This window comes from Mustela nivalis, assembly GCF_964662115.1.
Source record: "Mustela nivalis genome assembly, chromosome: 5".
NCBI lineage: Eukaryota > Metazoa > Chordata > Mammalia > Carnivora > Mustelidae > Mustela > Mustela nivalis.
Window position 1 is genome coordinate 133,473,045 of NC_139024.1, and position 22,049 is coordinate 133,495,093.

The 22,049-nt window shown below is 40.3% G+C and overlaps 1 long non-coding RNA gene across 3 annotated transcripts in view; it reads right to left on the bottom strand.

The window, feature by feature from the left end:
* Nucleotides 1–22,049, bottom strand: part of LOC309865628 — a 76,487-nt gene that overhangs the window by 24,089 nt on the left and 30,349 nt on the right. For 2 of the 3 annotated variants that reach the window (XR_014312209.1, XR_014312210.1), the window contains exons 3-6: nt 18,640–18,800; nt 13,071–13,164; nt 11,585–11,729; nt 11,321–11,473 (exon numbers count right to left, since the gene is read on the bottom strand). This is a non-coding gene — a long non-coding RNA (uncharacterized lncRNA). The remainder of the gene's footprint in view (nt 1–11,320; nt 11,474–11,584; nt 11,730–13,070; nt 13,165–18,639; nt 18,801–22,049) is intronic. The other variant, XR_014312208.1, reaches the window with a different exon arrangement.

Genomic DNA, 22,049 nt, shown 5'->3' on the forward strand with positions numbered 1-22,049 from the left:
CATGGTTTTCACAGAACATTCAGGACCAGGAGGAAGAGCAAGTTAACAGGGAAAAATGTAAATGTATAAGGCCTCATTTAGTCCTGAGGTCAGCAACCAAAAGGAAAAAAAAAAATGTTTGACTTCTTTCATATCAAGAAAACCTTCAGTTGTTATCAGTTTCATTGCTTTTTTGCAGTGTTTTGCCTTTGTTTTACATTTGATCAAAGATGACAGTGCTGCTCTGCCACTGGTACAAGTTGGTTTTGAGTCATTTTACTTGCTTAAGGAATAGGATATAAAATAACTTTCATGTTTGCTTATTTCATTCCTAATTCACAGGTGGCTGGCACTTAGGAAGAAGCAGTTTCACAGTGAGTACAAGACAGAGGTGTACAGCCCTGACGTGTGTTTCTTCAGCCTCATTCAAACCTTGCTCTCACCAGCTGAACCCAGTCACTTAGGAGTTAGACCTCACCCAGCCTATTCAGATGGATGCAGCCAACCATAAAACCCAGGTTTATGACTGGACAGTCATAAAACTACTGCAAAGTGCCACTCCCATCATACACACACACACATACACACACACACACAGTGAGCGTGTGGACATGCATGTTCTTTGTCCTCCACTGGATTTTAAATTACGTGGATGTTTGAACTGCTTTTCCTAAACGTCATTATTTATTTATTTTTTTAATTTGACACAGAGAGAGAGAGAGACAGCAAGAGAGGGAACATGAGCAGGGACAGAGGGAGAGGAAGAACTAGACTCCCCATTGAGCAGGGAGCTCAATACAGAGTTCTATCCCAGAACCATGGGATCATGACCTGAGCAGAAGATAGATGCTTTTTTTTTTTTTTAAGATTTTATTTATTTATTTGACAGACAGAGATCACAAGTAGGCAGAGAGGCAGACAAAGAGGGAGGAAGAAGCAGGCTCCCTGCTGAGCAAAGAGCCCGATGTGGGGCTGGATGCCAGGACCCTGGGATCATGACCTGAGCCGAAGGCAGAGGCTTTAACCTGCTGAGCCACCCAGGCACTCTGAAATCTTTGTTGCCGAGAAAGGCAGGATTACACTTTTTTCTTTCAGATGGAGTTGGTGTAGTGTATTCTTGGTTATCGAAATATTCATAGTTTGGGGACTTTGAAATGGTAAATATTCATGGTGTGTAAAAAAACATGATACAAAACTACGATCTTAATTACATTAAAATGCTTACTTTGTAGATACACACGGGACCTAGAAGTCAAACTGTAAACTGCTTGTGATTATGGATGACTTTGTTCTTTGCTTCTTGTGTTTTTCAATTTCCTTTTATGCAAATGTTAACTTTTAAAATATAAATTTTTTAAGACCTAAAAAAAAAAAAAAAAAGAAGAAGAAGATAGATGCTTAACTACTGAACCACCCATGTGCCCCTCAACTGCTTTTCCTAAATTTCTATTTTTCTCAATTTAGAGAAAATTCATTGGGAAGATGGTAAAGTCCCCATGGGACTGACAGGCCAGATTAGTTGCCACCACCAGCCAGCTTAAGAAATAGGCTGAATTCAGATATGGACATTGAGATAATAACAAAACACAGTAAAAAAAAACTACAGCCCCTTCCCATAAATGATGATCATTGACTCCTTTCCCAGGAAGAAAACAGCCCATGAAAATTAAAACTAAATACCCAAACTAAAATAATTTCTTAAAAACCTCTTTAGAATCATTTTCACTTATTTTTCCTGTTGATGTAACTTACCAGAAGTTTTCTGCACCCACTGCCGCTCCACCACAGAAAAAAAATTACTCCTATTCTTCTTCTGGTGTGCTGTAATTGATCTCAAAATACAGGACAAGGGAAATCCAAATAAAAAGGAACCAAGGTTCAGAGAAAATAATGAGACAAGGGGTACACTTCCTACAGTGGCAGCCAAGATGTAATGCCCTAAACCCTCTTCTTGGAGTATGTGAAAAAAGAAGGAGAAAACAAACTATTAGCCCTTGGCAGAGGTCCATAGTGATAAAAGTAACAGAAAACATGAATCAATTAAACCTTGATTTTGTCCAACTTCCTATTTTAGCAGAGAAGAAAAATGAGATCCAGAGACTTGAAACAACTTGCTTAAGTCCATTAAGGCAGTTTGTGGCAAAGAAGGGGTTAGAAACTTGGTTTCCTGACTTCTAATCATGAACTCAGGTAATCCCAGGTTAGGAGGAGCTATCCAGTCTCACCAGGTTTGCACCTGAGCTTTTGTAAGTGAGATCCATCTCATCTCTTTTCAGAACGGCCTGTCCTGCCTTTGGACCTCTCTGAATGTAAAAATTTTTGTTCTGTCCCTAGTCCTATTTCTGCCTTTGGAAGCTACACACAGTTTTACCTTACTTTTCTAGGCCACGCCTTCAAAGTAGAAAGTAATTGAGATATCTCCAGTTTTTCATTCTTCTCAAGGGCCTTTTATAGCTGATCTCTGTGCTTTGGGCATATTTTGTCCTTCTCTTAAATTCATTGCCCAAAACTGAATGTCAGTATTCCAAAAGTGGTTACACTGGCCCAGAGAAGAGAGGAGCAGTTCAGCACTACAGAAGGAAATATCTTTCCATAAGATGGACTGAGTAGACAGATGAAGTCTACTTTCTACCATAAGCTCTAGATTCTTTTTATACTTCATACTACTGTGTATTGGGTACTACTATACCCATGGAATACTAGTGAAATTAATTCTTGCAACCCAGTTGAAGACGATTTACATTTAACTTTTAAAATGCTTTTCTATCTTATTCAGCTTTTCTTTCTAAACTGTCCTATAAAGTCCTTTGAGATCTTCATCTGTGCTGTCCTTCCAAATGTGTTTATCTTGGGTTAAGACAGAGCTGAGTCGCATTACTCACCATGAGAAGCACCATGAGAAGCATCTCTCCAAGTTACTGCTGGTCATCACCTAGACCAGTCTTTGCTGAGTGTAGTCATTGAACCTGTCAAGGAACTGCCATCATACTGACCTCTAGTCACATGCCGTTGGTGTGTATACAAAGATATTATCAAGAGAGACTGTGCTGAATGCCTTGAGAATACCCTATAATGGCAGCATTTCTTTGACCTACTAGTCTATTGGCCCTGTCAAAAGAAAAAATGAATTTGCTTTAAGGTGACTTGTACTTGTGAACTTACACTTGAACATTTGCCACTACTGCCCTGCTACTCCAGCAAATATTGATGATTTGTCAACTCTGCTGCATAAAAGTGACAAGAAAATAATCTAAAAGAGCACTTCACCAATTTAAGGAAGGAGGTTGTCCAAGCTAGTGCATATGTCTTCTACCCTGGTTACCCTTATATGTCTGAAATCTCAGTTCCTATTTTAAATTTGTTGATGTCATAACCCCCAAGCTATTTCAGATACAGTATACACATTGTGGGAGGGAAGGGGCTGGCCAGGCAGAAGACTCCTCCCCAAGAACTAGCAATAGAAACTGCAAGGATGATACCCATACCCCACTCAGTGAGTCTATAGAGCCGCAGAAAACCAGTCTGGGTTATAGCCACCATCCCTCCCCTGAGGTTTAAGAACTGAGGGGCTCCCATCCAACCCAGTTGGGGTTTCCAGCTATGACAATGCTCCCTCTGACCTTCACCCAGATGATTACAGGAGTAGCTGTCTCTGTTTTCTCACCCCATCCAGATGAAACTAACATTTATTTTTCTTTATCAGTGAGTTAAGCAAATAGCTATTCCTCTATGCTTATACACATAAATTTATTTTTCTTAAATTTTAAAATTTTAAATTTTAAAATTTTAAATTTTAAAATTTTAAACTCCAGTTAGTTAAAACACAATGCAATATTAGTTTCTGGTATACAAATTAGTGATTCAACACTTCCATACAACACCCAGTGCTCATTGTAACCAGTGTACATCTTAATCCCCATCACCTATTTTCAGCCATCCCCCCCGCCACCTACCTCCCTTCTGGTAACCATCCCTTTGTTTCCTATAGTGAAGTGTCTGTTTCTTGGTTTGCCTCTCTCTCTCTCTCTCTTTTCCCTTTGCTTATTTGTTTTGTTTTTTTATTTTTAATTTATTTTTTATTTTTTTAAATTTTTTATTTCTTTTTAGCCTAACAGTATTCATTGTTTTTGCACCGCACCCAGTGCTCCATGCAATCCGTGCCCTCTCTAATACCCACCACCTGTTTTGTTTTTTAAATTCTACATATGAGTGAAATCACATGGTATTTGTCTTTCTCTGACTGACAATATTTCACTTAATATAATACTCTCTGGTTCCATCTTTGTCATTGCAAATGGCAGGATTTCATTCTTTTTATGACCAAATACTATTCCACTTTGTTTGTTTGTGCGTGCGCACACGTGCACGCACGCGTGGGTATGCACCACATCTTCTTTATCCATTTATCAACCGATGGACACTGGACTCTTTCCATAATTTGGCTATTGCAGATAATGTTGTTATAAACAGCAAGGTACATATATCCCTTTGAATTACTGTTTTTGTATTCTTTGGGTAAATACCAAGCAGTGCAATTGCTGGGTCGTAAGGTAGTTCTATTTTTAACTTTTTTGGGGAACTGCCATACTGTTTTCCACAGTGGCTGTGCCAGTTTGCATTCCCATCAGTTTGCATGAGGATTCTGCTTTCTCCACATCCTCACTAATACCTGTTTTTTCTTGTGTTGTTGAGTTTAGCATTCTGAAAGGTGTGAGATGATATTTTACTGTAGTTTTGATTTGTGTTTCCCTGATAATGAATGATGTTGAACATCTTTTCATGTGTCTGTTGGCCATGTGGATGTCTTCTTTGGAGGAATGCCTATTGCTGTCGTCTGCCCATTTTTAATTGAATTATTTGTTTGCGGGGGGGGGGGCATTGAGTTGTATAAGTTTGTTATATATTTTGGATACTAGCCCTTTATCAGATATATCTTTTACAAATATCTTCTCCTAGTCCATAGGTTGCCTTTTAGTTTTGTTGATGTTTCCATCATTGAGCAGAAGCTTTTTTATTTTGATGAAGTCCCAATGGTGCATTTTTGCTTCTGTTTTCCTTGCCTCAGGAGACATATCTAGAAAGAAGTTGTGATGGCTGATGTCAAAGAGGTTACTACCTATGTTCTCCTCTTGTATTTTTATGGTTTCATGTCTAACATTTAGGTCTTTAATCCATTTTGAATTTTTTTGTGTGTTTGGTGTAAGAAAGGGGTCCAGTTTTCTTCTTTTCCATGTAGCTGTCCAGTTTTCCCAACACCATATGTTGAACAGACTTTTTTCCATGAGATATTCATTCCTGCTTTCTTCTAGGGTGGTTGAAAATATGGTTGTAAGCTTATTTCTCAGTTTTCTATTCTGTTACATTGACTTTTGTGTCCTTTTTTGTGCTGGTACCATACTGTTTTGATTACAACAGTTTTGTAATATAATTTAAAGTCTGGAATTGTGATGCCCCAGTTTTGCTTTCTTTTAAGAATGCTTTGGCTACTCAAATTCTTTTGTAGTTCCACACAAATTTAAGGATTGTGAAAGTAATACTTCTGATTAAAGTTTATTGGTGATGAAGGGATAGGAAAGGGAAGGGAAGGGAGGGAAGGAGGAATGAAGGAGAAAAAGAAAAAAGAAAGGAAAGAAAGGAAAAAAGAAGAAGAGAAAAAGAAACGAAAAAAGAAGAGTTGTCCTGAAAGTGCTGGAAACCACTGAGGTCTCCAAGCTCAGCTTCTCCCAGAGTTCAGGTGGCTGTTCTTCCAGTGAGCTGGACTGCCTTTTCTCTCGTGGCTCATGGAAGGACAAAAGAAGTCAGGGAGTGGTCCAGTGCTGCTGTCCATGTATGGTCCAGCAAAAGGGCGGGCATGCAACTCCTGCAGGGAGAGGTTCTCAGTCCGTCCTCCTCCTCAGACTTCCTTAGCTATATCCCTGAACTAAGTCTCAGTTGTTGCCTGCCTCTAGTTTAGCTCTGTAGGCCTATTTCTACCTCTCACCCCATTTCCACTGACCCTAGCAAGAAGCATTTGCTCTCAGGGCTGTCTGGCTGCATTTTATTATTTTATGTTGCTAAAGAATGCTCACAGCAACAGAATAAGACATTCCAATCAAGCAAAAGATAAAAATTTATGGAACCTATGATCCTTCCTTTGATCAACTGATGTGCCACTTGTCAATTTGAATTTCAGAGAAAATACTTCTCTCCCTAAATAGAGATGTAATAACCTTTGTGTTTGCAAAGCCACAAATCTTCCTGATCAAAGTTCCATTTAAAACCATTACAAATAGGTAACTAATCTCTGCCTTCAACAAAGAGGGGCTCCATTCCATTTTTTCAGCAGCTTATTGCATAAATATTATTTTTGCCATCATTCTTCAATGCATGGGTGAGATCTCCAGTGGACAGAGATTCTGATAAATGAACCTCAGGGCAATCACCAATCTTAAAAAGAGTAGTTTAGGGACACCTGGATGGCTCAGTGGGTTAAGCCGCTGCCTTCGGCTCGGGTCATGATCTCAGGGTCCTGGGATCGAGTCCCGCAATGGGCTCTCTGCTCGGCGGGGAACCTGCTTCCTCCTCTCTCTCTCTCTGCCTGCCTCTATGCCTACTTGTGATCTCTCTCTCTGTCAAATAAATAAACAAAATATTTAAAAAAAAAGAGTAGTTTAACAAGTAGTCCCATAACAAGGAGTTATGAGGACTAAAGTCATTTTCAGAGGCAGTTCCTAGGAAAGGCTCCTCTGTAAGAATTCTTCAAAAAAACACTGACCCGTTTCATAACTATGACTCTCATGCTCTCAGGAGACAAGTATAATGCCTATATGTTGAATCCAGTTGAATCCAATTCCATCAGTTTTCTCTCTATTCCAGCAAATTACATCTGAAGTTTGCAAATAGCACAATACATAGTGGTGGGCTTTGCAAGACAAGAGAGCATATGCTACTTAATCTGATCAAATGGTAAGCACTGAAGTTAACCTTCCTAACTGTTTAAAAAACCAACTCCAGCAATGTGAGGGACTTAGTCAAGACTTCCAGGTTAATTAGCAGAAAGGTCAGCACTAGAATTCAGATTTCTTTAACCCAAGACTTAGACTTTTCAGGAGAGAGATAGTAAAGGAAGTTGGAAGAACTATGGAGTTGGATCTTGGATCCTAATCCTAGCTCTCCTTCCTACAAAATATGTGGCCTTGGGCTGTTATCCAAGCAGTCTGAGTTCTAGTCTTTTTGTCTATAAAATAAAAGTGTTGCAGACTCTCAAGATGGTGGTGAGAATGGGAAATGATGCTAGAGTGTCCTTGGCAGGGATTAGTTGCTATCGTAACACCACAATGTTTCCACTTACCTTGGTCTTCCTCACTGTGCAAGTGTTTTCCAAAGCACATCCCACAAAACACACGTGCCAGAAAATGTTCTCTAAAAGAGGGTTTCATTGTTAAGTTTTTGGGGACCCTGCTCACTTTATTGCCCTATTTGAAATTAATATTTTAAGAGTTCCACTGGGATTTAATCTCCATGGGGGAAGGAAACATACCTCTCTTGCTTTACACTATCTTCCCAGAGCCTCATATAAAGCCTGATACACTGTAAGCATCCAATATAAATGGTTAATGAGTGAAGAAGTAAATGAATGGCAGCATAAGAAGTTCTGCTTCAGGAAAAAAAAACAAAAAGCAAAAAACAAAAAAAACCCTATTAACTTTGTGGAACCTGGCCTTTCCAAAGCTTGTATCAGGGCCCATTTTTCTCTACCTGTAAACTGCCTTCCTGAGAAATACTATTCTAAAGGAGTTAATGCATTCTCAGCCCCTCTCTGGCTATGGTTAGTCTGCTACCAGAGAGATGAGGTTAGATAGAACCCAACAGGTTTTCCATTTTTACCACTGCCAATTTTATAGAAAGTCCAGACAGGCTTTTCCCATACCTAGAGATATAGCTGACTGACTTTCTCCATCCACCAATTAACTGAGAAAATACAAATACTAATTTCACTGTTAGTCTATAAGAAGAAATAATTAGGAAAGTTGCACAATGCGAATCTGCAAGGTATTCCAAAAAGACATAAGTATTTCTTCTTAGAGGTACAAATAAATTAACCAAGTCCCAAACCCCGCCATTAGAATGATGTCAAGTTTTAATATTTAGATTTCTCCCTAGGATGGGGGGTTAAAAAAAAAAGGATGTCATTTCTACAATCACAAAGACATTCCAAATGAGGTCATTTTATTTGTACAAAAGCCTTTGTAAACATGACCCTTGCCAAGGGAAAGCTCTCAGCAGTGATGGCAGGAGAGGTATTGGTCCCCAGGATTCATAGCCTTGTCTCTTCCTCATGGGTACCTTATAGCATGACTGAAGAACACATACAACCTTGAAGCTGTTAGCTGAGGGGTAAGAGTTTCTTTCTCTTACACATCACTAATCATCTTAGTCAGCTGAGGCTGCCTCAACAAAATACCACAAACTGAGTGGCCTTAAAACAGAAACTTATCTTCTTCCAGTTCTGGAGGCTAGAAGCTCCAGTGAAGGTGCTGGCTGATTCAGCTTCTCATGAGAGCACTCTTCCTGGCTTGCAGAGGACCACCTTCTTGTATTGTCCTCACATGGTAAAGACAGCTCTAATCATTCTTCCTCTTCTTTTTTAAGATTTTATTTACTTATTTGCAAGAGAGAGAGAATACAAGCCAGGGGAAGGGGCAGCAGAAAAGGTAGGCAGACTCCCTGCTCAGCAGGGAGCCCAGTGTGGGGCTTCATCGCAGGACCCCAGGATCATGACCTGAGCCAAAGGCAGACACTTAACTGAGCCACCCAACCACTCTCATTCTTCCTTCTCCTGTAAGGGTGCCTGTCCTATTGGATTAGCGCCCCACTCCCATGAACTCTTTTTACTTTTATCATCACTCTACAAGACTTGTCTCTAAATTTAGTCACAGTGGAGCTAGGGCTTCAGCATATGAATTTGGGGGAGATATAAACAGTCAGTCCAGAACACTAACCTTGTGCTGGAATGAGCATTACCAGCAAAGACCCACAATGCCAATTGTCTTGCAGTTGTGAGAGAGCCTGAAGTTGAATGGACTTGCATAAACTAGCTATAGGTAGTGCACAGCTGAGCTCAGCAATGAGTCAGGAGGACATTTCATACCACTAGCCCATAGCTGACACACCTGATCCCAAGGGCTGCATTAAACTTGAGGAAAAAACAGGAATAAAAAATGCACCTCCAGACAATCCCAACATCCACTGACAAAGTGTGGTCTAAAAATACAATGGAATATTATTCAGCCTTAAAAAGAAAGGAAATTCTGAGGCACCTGGGTGGCTCAGTGGGTTAAAGCCTCTGTCTTCAGCTCAGGACATGATCCCAAAGTCCTGGGATCGAGCCCCACATCGGGCTCTCTGCTCAGCAGGAAGCCTGCTTCCTCCTCTCTCTCTGCCTGTCTCTCAGCCTACTTGTGATCTCTGTCTGTCAAATAAATAAAATCTTTAAAAAAAAAAAAAGGAAAGGAAATTCTGACATATGTTACGAATGGATGAACCTTGAGGACATTATGCTCAGTGAACAAAGCCAGTCTCAAAAGACAAACACTTATATGAGGTACCTAGAGTAATACAATTCATAGAAATGGAGAGTAGAAGAGCAGTTACCAGCGGCTTGAGGAAGGGGTGGGTGGAGAGGTATTGTTTAATCACCGCAAAGTTGCAGTTTTGCAGGATAAAGTTCTAGATACAGATGGTGGTGATGTTTGCACGACAGTATGACTATACTTAGCAGTACTGAATTATACACTTAAAAATGATGAAGATGATCAATTTTATGTTATGTGTATTGTACATTACTTTTTGGAAATAGCGCCAGCTATTATTAAAACAAACAAACAAAACTTTAATGAAGCTATGGACAGCTTTATACAGTCTCCTTAAGATTCCAAGGTGATTTCCTTTCCCATCCCGCCACCCAAGCAGGGATAACCATTATAAATGCTGTCTCTATTCAACAGACTTAGAGCTGCTGGCACTTTGGGGAAGTAGGAATATTTCTAAAGTGGTGACTTCTATTTAAGCCTGGAATTAACTCTCCTGATGGATAAGGGCTGTGTTAAGGCAGCGGGGTTGTGGAAAGCTCTTTAGCATTTCATAACTTACCCTCTACCTTCAACAGCACCTGGCATTGGCTCTAGCTATGAAAGCATCACCCCTTGGCAGAGCTTTACAAGGACTGGCATCCTTTCACAATTCTTGCTTTACAAAATGTTTTTTTAAAACACCTCTGCCCATAAAGGCAATACAAACAAGTTGCCTGTGAGTCATAAAACTATAGAACACACACTAAGTCCATGTAATAATCTTTATGTAATTTGCTCCTTAGTCATTGTCTAGCCCATTAAGTAAATATGCAGCATGCATTTCTTTGAAAATAAAGCCCTCTATAAAAACAAGCATTGTAAACACACAGAGCAATAAAGAGTTCCACAACAAGTTTCACCAAAAGGAACTTTTAAAAGATAAAAATAGATTTGTTTTGAAGTCATTCAAGGTGAAATATCAAACAGGATTTCCCCCAAGACAACTCTGGGCATTAACTGCTTTTAAAATTACATCAGAAAAAAAGTCACGATGACCTATCTGAGCAGTAGGCACAAATGCAGAAGTGTCTCAGCAGAGGTCAACTTTGCACAAAAACAGCAATAAGACCCAACAGGTAGAACATAGAGTTCAACCATTTGGCTTCCTTTCCTAAGCCTGACCTTGGCCACCCTTGCCTCATTTCCACACAATAAGTCTGTCCCCAACACTGCCCTGCAGAGAAAGAGGCTCACAAGAAGGGCATGTGTTCTCTTCTCAGCACTGTACACAATAGAAAAGTTGGGAAATTTTTATTGCTTGCAAGGGATGGAGACAAAAGTTAATGTTGCTTCATACCTAATCTAACATGATTTATTCAAAGTTCTTCTCCTTATAAATAAAATGGAGAGAGTTGAACTTCACAGAGCAAAGTAGGATTCTATTAGAAAGGTCCAAGAATAATTTGGGAGAAATAGGCATCATCACCTACATAATAAACACATGAACACTCATATACACGTTCACACTCTCTCATACACACACACACACACACACACACACACACTCACTTAAACATATACTTATATGCATACATTCATGCATGCCCAACTTCACACATACATACACTCTCATATGCTTACAAACACACTCATGCACTCATCCTCATTCTCAGATACACAACAAAGGGTTGGTGAGCTCAAGACTCAAGCACTAGCCCTCCTGCCCACAGAGCCCGGGGCAAACCATAACTGACCATGACACCTACATTTACCTTAAAGCTCAGACTTACCTCTCAGCCCTTCCCATCCCTTCAAGCAGCAAAATTCTTCCATCCAGTTGGCTCTCTGATCTAAATTTCTTCATTCTTAAATCCAGAAATCTTGAAAGGTCAAATCAAGCACAAGTGGAGATTCATATCAGTGGACTATTAATCATGTTTTGCCTATTTGTGTAAAGGAGAAAAGATATATTACTATATAGGATATCTTATAAAGTTACTTAAATATCAACCTGATTTTTTTTCCTATGGCTTATTATTTAATGATGACATCACCTTGAAATGTTTCCAAAAGTGTGTGTGAGAGAATAATGTTCTACTAGAGGCTCTGATCTGGGACATGGACTTTTATGGGCCAATCCAGATGTTGTGTCCCTTGTCTGTAGAGTTTGATGAGCTGCATGGACATGCCATCTGAATCCTGAATGCAGAAATGAAATGGCATGACTAATATACTCCAGCGATCGGCTCAGCTTCCTAAATCTCTCCTTCCTTAAAGAAGAAAGGAAACCACTTTATTTCCATTTTATTAAGTTTATTGAACAGAATTAATATTGTTGAGTTAAGCTTAAAAAATATGAGCATCTATCCTTCTGCTCAAATTTATCCTCGGAATGTGTGTGAGAGCAGTGGGGTGGGGGTGGATGAGCATGTATGTGTTTTTCGAGGAAAGAGAAGGGAGGACAGGAATTTTCTGGTTGAGTCAGTTTCACAGAAATAAAAATACAGGTATATGTGTTCAGCCTCCACCACCATCTTCTTCAAGTCTCAGGGGCTACATGGTCTTTCTGTCCAGTAAGTGATGACTTCAAACAAATGGTTAGCAAGGCTAAGGGCCTAGGTAAGACAAAGACTCATGTGAGAAAATCAGAACTTTCCAATTAATCATTTTTTTACCAAATAGTTTAAGAAGCATGACCAATAAGTCCTTTTTCCACTGTGTCCCAGAACCAAGACCCACCCCAATGTTATCCTTTATGTGTGTCAGAGTTCTGGGATGTCTTGCTCCTCTTGCCAGTTCATCACCAGAAACAGAAAGGGCAGATGCCCAGAGAAGAAGAGCAGTGACTCCTAGTCACATTTGCAAAGGTAAGTGCACCAGAGATAATAGGGATTGTGTGACCTCAGGAGAGAAGGGTAAGCTTCCCTTTCCTACAGTGTGCTCCCAATCCCTCCCCTCTCACTTCAGAGAGGCAACCAAGATTACCCTACTACCTGCAGTGGCCACCAGTCATATCTATGCCTTGCTGATGTCACTGCTAGCCTTGCACATGAGTAAACAGACCGCACACTTCAATAAATAAAATATAAAGAAAAGAGAGGTATATATCAAATGTAATTTAAAGTATACTAGTTTAAAGTCAAATACAGGAGGAATTGGTAAAATACACCAGGATTGGGGTGCCTGGGTGGCTCAGTGGGTTAAAGCCTCTGCCTTCAGCTCAGGTAATGATCCCAGGGTCCTGGGATCGAGCCCCACATTGGACTCTCTGCTCAGTGGGGAGCCTGCTTCCCCTCCTCTCTCTCTCTCTGCCTGCCTCTCTTCCTACTTGTGATCTCTCTGTCGGTCAAGTAAATAAACAAAATCTTAAAAAAAAAAAAAATATACCAGGATGTTGGGTTTCACCACACACATAACTGTTGGGCCCAGGCCCTGCCAACCCTCTTATTTGAGCAAACTCTAGTCTCCACTCATCTTTCAAGACTGGGCTGGCTCAGGAGTAACCTTCTCAGTGAATCCTTCCCAAAGAACTCCCCTCACCTGGGCTTCTCCTCAGAACCCTCTGCTTTTGCAGTACTAAATCACATTGTACTGTAACTTGGCCAAGAAGCATCCTTTCCTGGAGTTCAGAACTCTGTGAAAGAAGAAAGAATCTTTAATCTTTTGATCCATGGTTCAGTGCTTGGTACTAGCGACCCTAGGTAAATAAATGATGCTGAACATACACCGGGATCAATCTATCAACAGATATTTATTGAGTATCTGTCTTTAGTCCCCAAAGTGAAAAGACCCCTGTGGAAGTGAAGACTTAGTAGAAGAGATGATTGCTTTCACTAAAGAGCTCATATTTTTTTGTTGTTGTTGTTGGAAAAGATACACTTGCATGGCAAAGTGTCTACTATAGACAGATTCTAAGGTAACCAGAGGTCATGAATGGGAATTTGACTAGTAAGGGAAGCTACATGGAAGACAGGCAAAGGTTTTGGGCATGGGGACTGAGAGGAAAAGTGAAAAGGAAAGGAACACAGGAACTGAGAGGATTCCGAACACTAGAGTTGTGAACATAACCACTGAGCAGTCAGTCTGTGTTAAAATACTTGCTGCCCCATTCACTAATCATGTGATCTTCAGGCTCTCTGCCTAATCTTTCTTTGTAAAACTGGGGAAAACACAAATTGTTTTTATGAAGACTGAATGGGACAATGTATGGGCAGCCCCTAGCAGATGCAGTTCAAAAGGGCTCCTCAATATTAACTATTAACATATATCAAGTGGGAATGAGCCCAGCTTGCTTACAAGATATAGACAAGAGCTGTGTGCATGTTGGTATCCACTAAGAAGTGTGCAAACTCTATTTTAGAGAAATATAGCAGACCTGCATTGTGAAGGACTTGGAAAACTGGCAGAAGGATTTGAACATCGTGTGGGGAAAAACAGGAAGACCCCAAGAGGTTCTCCTAGCCCTGCTGAGAATAAGGAACTGAGCCCCAGACCTGGTCCTGAGTCACCTCACTTCATTCTCCCAGAGTTGAACAAGGGCCTGCCCAGCATACCAACTATCTAATGGGTTTTCCAACAAATCAAATCTTCTGTTGTGCTTTTATTACTGTGTAGAGTTTTGTTTTGTTTCATTCCATTAATAAGGAGTGCCTCGCACAGGGTAAGACAATAAAATCTCTTCTCATCTCTAACTTTGTCAACTCAAGTAACATGACCCTGTGTTCCTCAATTTTCGCATCGTCAAAACATAAATTTATCTCATCCTAGGGAGGATGGCTATCCATCCAACATACTGGAAACCTTGAGCCAATGGCCCTATAAGGGCTCAACCTCTCCACATGCTGTTCCTAAGGTCTATGTCATTCTGGATGTTCTTCTTCCCATTTTCATATATCTGACTGTCCTTTACAGAGGAATGGTTTTCTCTTCAAACACCATTGCACATATAGCTATTTTTTCCCTCTCTGTTTCCCATGATATTTCTGATTTGTTCAAAGTTTCCATGCTTCTTTCAAATCATAGAAACTAAGATATAGTCTGTCACTGACTCCCAAAAGGTTTGGTTCAAGTTCCACCAACACTTGTAGGCTGGAGCCACATCATGCTTCCTCACTAGAGCTAATTGTGAAATCTACAAGAGTCTAGGAATTGGTTGAGAAAAGTTGGTAACTTGAAATCACCCACAGTAGGAGTATTTATACCATGACATCGGCATACACTATAAATCATGGCTTGATTTATTGTTTTATTGATTGTCTATACTTAAGAAAGTGATAGAGAAAATACGAATACTGCAGATCAAACTTTAAAATGTGTCTTGTCGGTAGACATTATATTGTGGACAGCATAAAATAATTGAGGAAGCATTCCTCCAGTGTTTGAAAATTACTATTGGATTCAACAAAGAAGTTGCTCACACCGTGACTTCATTGTTGCACTTTTGTCTCACTTATTAATGGTAAACAAAATGTCAACTAACATTTATATTGGAACCACATTCTGAGAACTAGCCCTGCATCTACTATCACTACCCACAAAACAAAATTCCTCTTGGGAGAGATGGCACTTGTTAATTTCATTCCCATGAGAATCAAGCTGGCCAGCCCTCCTCAGCCTGCATACTGAGATAGTTGACCCCTCTCCTAGTTGCAGACCCTACTCTGGTCCTATAATCCATTCTTCAACCTGGCACTTCAACAAGCAAAAATGGCCCCTGAAGATAGCCATTTGTGGGTACTACTTACTCCTGTCTCTTTGCTCACAGGCTTTGGAATTTGAGAATTTCCCAACAGTGAGATGCCTCAGAGATTGTGAAATAAATAGGAGCACATCTTAAGCAACTCATATATAAATATGGGAAGGAAAATAACAATCCCTCAGGCTGGGCAAAACACATATTTAGAACAAACTATAAAGAAACTCAACTTGGCCTCATTTTTCCACATATTCTGTTTTTGCATTTTGGAAAATTTACAGCTGGGTACAAAACTATTCTTGCAAACTAATTGCACCTGCAATCAGCTAATTGGAGGGGCAAGGATCCAGCTGTGCTTGCAATTAGATAATTGCTGTTGTAATTCCTTGACTAAGAACAATGATCATTTTTAGATAGGACTTACAGGTTTCCAAGTAGTTTATAGGCATCATGTAGTTATTTTTCCTAGTAACTTTACACACCATACACCTGTTACAATGGTGAATCGAGAAGAGAGACCACAAGGCCAAAGCAGAAGCTCTCTGATTAGCATTGGAGAGAAACCATGCAACCCCAAACACACAAATAGAACCATATCACTCATGTGTTTAAAACTAGCAAAAGCCGCTGGGATCTACCAAATACAAATACACATTCTTTAGTAAGACATACAGGCTTTCCTTCACTGGACTCCATCTATTCCACCTGTGTCATTCCTACGCTTTCTCACCTTTATAAAAGCACCCTGGGCTCTAGATACACAGCTGTGTACCATTCCCTGTGCACAACATATTCCAAGGGACCACCACATATGTGCAAGTGATCTTTTGCTAAATGCCCTTCTTCATTCTTTCTCAGAAAATATCCACTTAAATGAGCTCAGCTGTCACCACTCTTGAGTAGGTTTCCCTTAATGCCACCAGGTAAAGTTGATCAGTACAGCTCTGCACTCCAAGGCAAAATTGTTTCCTGTATTATAACTGAGTTATCCCTATGTAATTTTGTCTTTGCAATTAGGATTTATTATGATCTTGCCCAGGGTAGGAATGGTTTCTCCTTCATCTTCGTATCTTCCTCCACCCCTGAGAAACAGATACAGGTTCAACAATGTCTATGGGATAAAAAAAATTAAGTTGGCCTGTCTAAGGAAGGCTGTGGGCAGTCAGTTCTAGTCTCTGATGAAGGAACTAGAATGGCTGAGAAGGAAATCTCAGGCCTCATGGTGGAAAAGGATGGGGTCTGATAAAAGTATGTGAGGGACCTCAGGTTAACACAGCCCTGTTGCACAGACTCAAAGGATGAGCCATCTGAAGGAAAGTCTCCCTCTGTGAGAGACAGGAGGAGCTCTCCCTCCACCATATGTGCAAAGTAAGGTATGATTTCACATCCTGGACGGCCTCCTTATGCCACTTAAATTATCTTTACATTTGATGGTAACATAACTGCCAACTAAAGATGGTTTTTCTATCCAAAAGTGGCTTGATATATTTTCCCATGAACAAAAGTGTTGGACCAATCAACCAAGCCAGTGTCAACCTCCCCAGGCATAAAGTCCAATCCATTTCACTCCTGAATTCTTCCTTTGTCCATCACCTCCTCTTTGTCTCCACTGGCACTGCCTCAGTGTTGGTCCTTCTCATCACTCACCTGGGTCACTACAACCACCTCCACTTATCTCTCTGGCACCATTCCTGAACTTAATCCAAAAGCTTCAGCTTGCTCCCCACCTCATATAGTATAAAGTCAAAATCCCTTAAAGACTCTATGACCCATCTTCTGTCTAAATCTTCACTGTCCAATATGGTAGCAACTAGCTGCCTGGGGCTATTTAAATTTAAATTTGAACTAAACAATATTACATGATGGATTCCTGTCTCACGTTGAGGTCTTTTATCCATTTTGAGACAGGAATCCATCAGAATCCTGGAGGACAACATAGGCAGTAACCTCTTCGATATCAGCCACAGCAACTTCTTTCAAGATACGTCTCCAAAGGCAAAGGAAACAAAAGCCAAAATAAACTTTTGGGACTTCATCAAAATCAAAAGCTTCTGCACAGCAAAGGAAACAGTCAAGAAAACAAAGAGGCAACCCACAGAATGGGAGAAGATATTTGCAAATGACAGTACAGACAAAAGGTTGATATCCAGGATCTATAATGAACTCCTCAAACTCAACACACACAAAACAGACAATCATATCAAAAATGGGCAGAAGATATGAACAGGCACTTCTCCAATCAAGACATACAAATGGCTATCAGGCACATGAAAAATGTTCATCATCACTAGCTATCAGGGACATTCAAATTAAAACCACATTGAGAAATCACCTTACACCAGTTAGAATGGCCAAAATTAGCAAGACAGGAAACAACATGTGTTGGAGGGGATGTGGAGAAAGGGGAACCCTCTTCCACTGTTGGTGGGAATGCAAGTTGGTGCAGCCTCTTTGGAGAACAGTGTGGAGATTCCTCAAGAAATTAAAAATAGAACTTCCCTATGACCCTGCCATTGCACTCTTGGGTATCTACCCCAAAGATACAGATGTCATGAAAAGAAGGGCCATCTGTACCCCAATGTTTATAGCAGCAATGGCCACGGTTGCCAAACTATGGAAAGAACCAAGATGCCCTTCAACGGACTAATGGATAAGGAAAATGTGGTCCATATACAATATGGAGTATTATGCCTCTATCAGAAAGGAAGAATACCCAACTTTTGTAGCAACATGGACGGGACTGAAAGAGATGATGCTGAGTGAAATAAGTCAAGCAGAGAGAGTCAATTATCATATGGTTTCACTTATTTGTGGAGCATAACAAATAGCATGGAAGATATGGGGAGTTAGAGAGGAGAAGGGAGTTGGGGTAAATTGGAAGGGGAAGTGAATCATGAGAGACTATGGACTCTGAAAAACAATCTGAGGGGTTTCAAGTGGGGGGGTGGGAGGTTGGGGTACCAGGTGGTGGGTATTATAGCGGGCACGGATTGCATGGAGCACTGGGTGTGGTGAAAAAATAATGAATACTGTTATGTTGAAAATAAATAAATTAATATTTAAAAAAAATAAAGTAGAGGATTGCAAAAAAAAAATTACATTAAAACAAAAATTCTCATTAACACTAGCTACATTTTAAGAGCTTAAGAGCTACCTATGTCTTGTAGCTACTATATTGGACAGTGCAATTCTAGAAAATTCTGTGAAATTCACAGAAAATTCTACTGGACTTCCTTCCCCTTCCATCTTCCTCCACAGGTACACATTCATAATAAAATGGGTAGAAAATCAGAATTCCTTCATGCTAATTTGATATGAATTCCTCATCAAGTATATTGATATAAAGTAGTCGTGATGTTGATTATTATTAAATTACTCATAGAAACATTTTGACATTTCTACAGCAATTTTCGCCTGAAAGTCACTGGAACTCCAAATGAAGAGGGCTCAGCACAGGCCTGTCCCTTTTCCAACTCTTGAAACCACTCTTCAGCCATTGAACCTCAATTTGCTCTTTTATTTGTAGCCCATTGTGTATATTACCTGCAAGTTCATTTCTCAGTATTTACTCATACCTAAAAAGCAAACAAAAAGCAATTTGCTTTCTCTCAACTTACAGAACTATTTTAAGAATAACTGAATTATTTTAAATGTCACAAAGAAAACTGCGTTGTACCACAAAACTGGGTTGACCAGCATTAAGTTAAGTAGTCATAGAATTTTGGAGCTTGAAGGGACCTTGGAAGTCATAAGCCAATAGCCTCATTTTACAGATGAGGCCTCAACACTGAGAGGTTTGCCTGAGGCCAACTGATTAATGCCAGAGCTTGAGAGGAGGCTATGGTTTCCTACCCCCAGCCCCAAGTCACTGGAAGCTACAGTGAAGGAGAGTAGGAAAACAAATATTTGCATTGTTCGCTCAACAATTTAAGACTAAAGTATAAAGCTTTGTACTGAGTCAAATACCCTCTTGCCCAAGTCCTTCAAGTGCAAGTGGCAATTACCAGCATTTAAGACAAACTTGTACACATGTGTGGTTTCCTTTAAAACCAACTGATGCTCACAGGCTTTGGCCTCAGCAGCCTTCCATTAACTTAGCTCAGTTCACGTTGATGACAGGTGACCCTTTCCTATGTGTCAGAAACATGAATGAGCAGTTTACTTGTATGACCTCATTTCATCCTCACCATAATCCCACAGACTGCTACAATTATTACCTCCATTTTGCAGATTAGGAAATGGAGGTTAACAAGTATCATATCAATATCCCCAAGGCCACCCAGTCTATAAGTGGCAGAGCTGATATTCAAACATTGATCTGCCTAATTTGAGCCCTGAACCACCACAGTGTACTGCCAAAGAGTCAATCCTAGAATATTAACCCCCAGTCCCATTCAGGACTCTATTCAACCATCAAAAATTTCTTAAAATACTTCCATGTACAATTCACAAGCTCCTTTCACCGACATTTGGGGCCCTCAGTTTCTTGGTAGACTACTTCTGGTAGGCATACCACGAGCCTGTTTCATGTCTTATGAAACTATTTAAGTAATCAATTTCAATCATCACCCAAAGAAGAACTCACAGCCCTGATTCAGAGCTGGCTTCGCTAGGCAGCCTATTAGTTAGGATGTCAAAATGTCCACCCAGACAAATGTCACCTACATAAGGAGACTATTCTTGCTGAGATTACTTGAACCTCGTAATTACCAGGGATTTCACAGAAAAAAACCCACTGATATCTTAACTGTGAGCCCTACAAAGCAAAATAAGTCTCCAGTGTATGCCCTCCAGGAACTTACCTCAACAATTAATTTGGAGAAGTTTCCTTGTCTCCCTTCACTGTCCCTTATGCTCAACTTTAAATATAATAACCAGCATTCAGTAGTTGAATTTTGACAGAACTGGTTTAGCACATTGTCCAGAAGCATGAAGGTTATTCTTTTTAATCATTACATAGTTGTTCTTAACATTAGACAGATATTACACTGAATACTTTCATTAACACAAGGGAACAAGAACCTTCAACAGCAGATCAACAGTCTTGCTAAATATAGTTCCTTTACAGCTATGGGAACCCTCTCCCCTTAGAGCCCCTTGGCAATTGAATAAGATCCTATGTCTTTAACAATCTTTCCAAATGACTTTGTATTTCAGGTCATAAAAATGCAAAGTAAATAAGTCTCTAGGGGTCTTGCTGGCTATTTCTGAGTAGACCAATTCCATAACACTGTTCATTCATTCAGTCACTCACTCACTCATGCATTCCTTCATTCAATAACCTTTTGTTGAATCAGCCCACTTCATGGGTACTGAGGACACACACACACACACACACACACACATTTATTTTGACACAAACACGAAGTGTTCCTATTTATCCTAAAGAGGTCTAGTAAGGAAAACAGATAAATATCTGACAGTACAATGTAATAAGCATATAATGTAAGCAGTTCCTGCTGGAGCACAAAGGAGAGACACTGAATCCAAACCAGGAGAGTGGAGGAATATCTGAGTCATATACAAAGAAGGAAAAGCAAACACAAAGAAGCAAATGCATCTAAAATTAGTTGGGTGTATGAATGGGTGAATGAGTGAAGGAATGGATGAATCTGAGGAAGGTGATATGATAGACAGGCAAACAACACCAGTAAGTAAAACAGGGTTAGCCCAAGGTGCTGTGGCTGTACAGGAGCCCACATCTAGGCTCTGCTGAATAGATAGGGCCTCCAGGTATGCTTAAATGTGGAACATTATCTGCCAAACAGATAAAGGGTTTTCTGGGCTGCAGGAAGGGCCTGCTCAGCAGCATCAAGGAGAGCTTAACATATTTGGGAAATGTTTGATTTGTCTAAACCAGGGAATAGATTGGGGAGAGGAGTCCAGGGGGAGTGTTTGACACGTACTTAAGGTCACTGAGCAAGGACAGCAAGGACAGCAAGCGGAGGAACTTAGATTTCGTCCTGGAGAGGATAGGGACCCATAGAAAGATGGCCAAGTAGATGGTTTGTGCTTCAGAAAGATGGCTGCGATAATGATTTAGCAGGTGGCCCGGAGAAGTAACTAGCATTCTGAATTTACTGCAATCATTTCAAGGGAAATTATGAGGATCTGAAATAGGACTTCTGAAGTGGACAAAAGTAGACTAGGGAGGATTTTTAAATAGATATACATATTTTCAAGCACCTAGAGTGAACAAGTGACCAAACAGACCAAGCACAGATGCTGCTGTGATTACTCCTAGGGCAGAACCTTGACCAGAAGACACCAAAAGGCAGGTTTCCAGCTGTATTGCCCCCATATTTGCTCCCAAGTCACCAATTGTAAAAATGGACATCATTTCTTGAACACCTACATCTCGCCATATGCTACACATTTTATACACATTACCCAACCCAACCCTGCCCAAAACTCTTAAGTGCATATTAATCCTCCCATCTAGAGACCACGTAATTTGCCCAAGATCTAGAATTTAAGTCCAAGTTTAGGGTGACTCCAAAGTCTTTGTTTAACCATCACAGTAGATTCCTTCACCAAATGTTGTCTTCTTAGAGTCCTGTTTCTTCCTCTCTCCCAAACCAGTTACTCTCATGCAACCTGGGTCAGTGCATAGAGCAACCAAATCTCTGATGCAGCCCTCTGGCCATTCATCCAGTTTTTTAGGATAAAGTCTAAGTTACTGAAATCTACCCTCTCAGCCCCACTTTTGGCCATGCAATCAAGTCCCAAAAACAGTGTGGCAGAAGCTGATGCCAGATTATTAATACAGATTGTCCCCTATTCCTCAATAGTAGAACTCCCAGTTGTTAGTCAGCCCCCTGTTG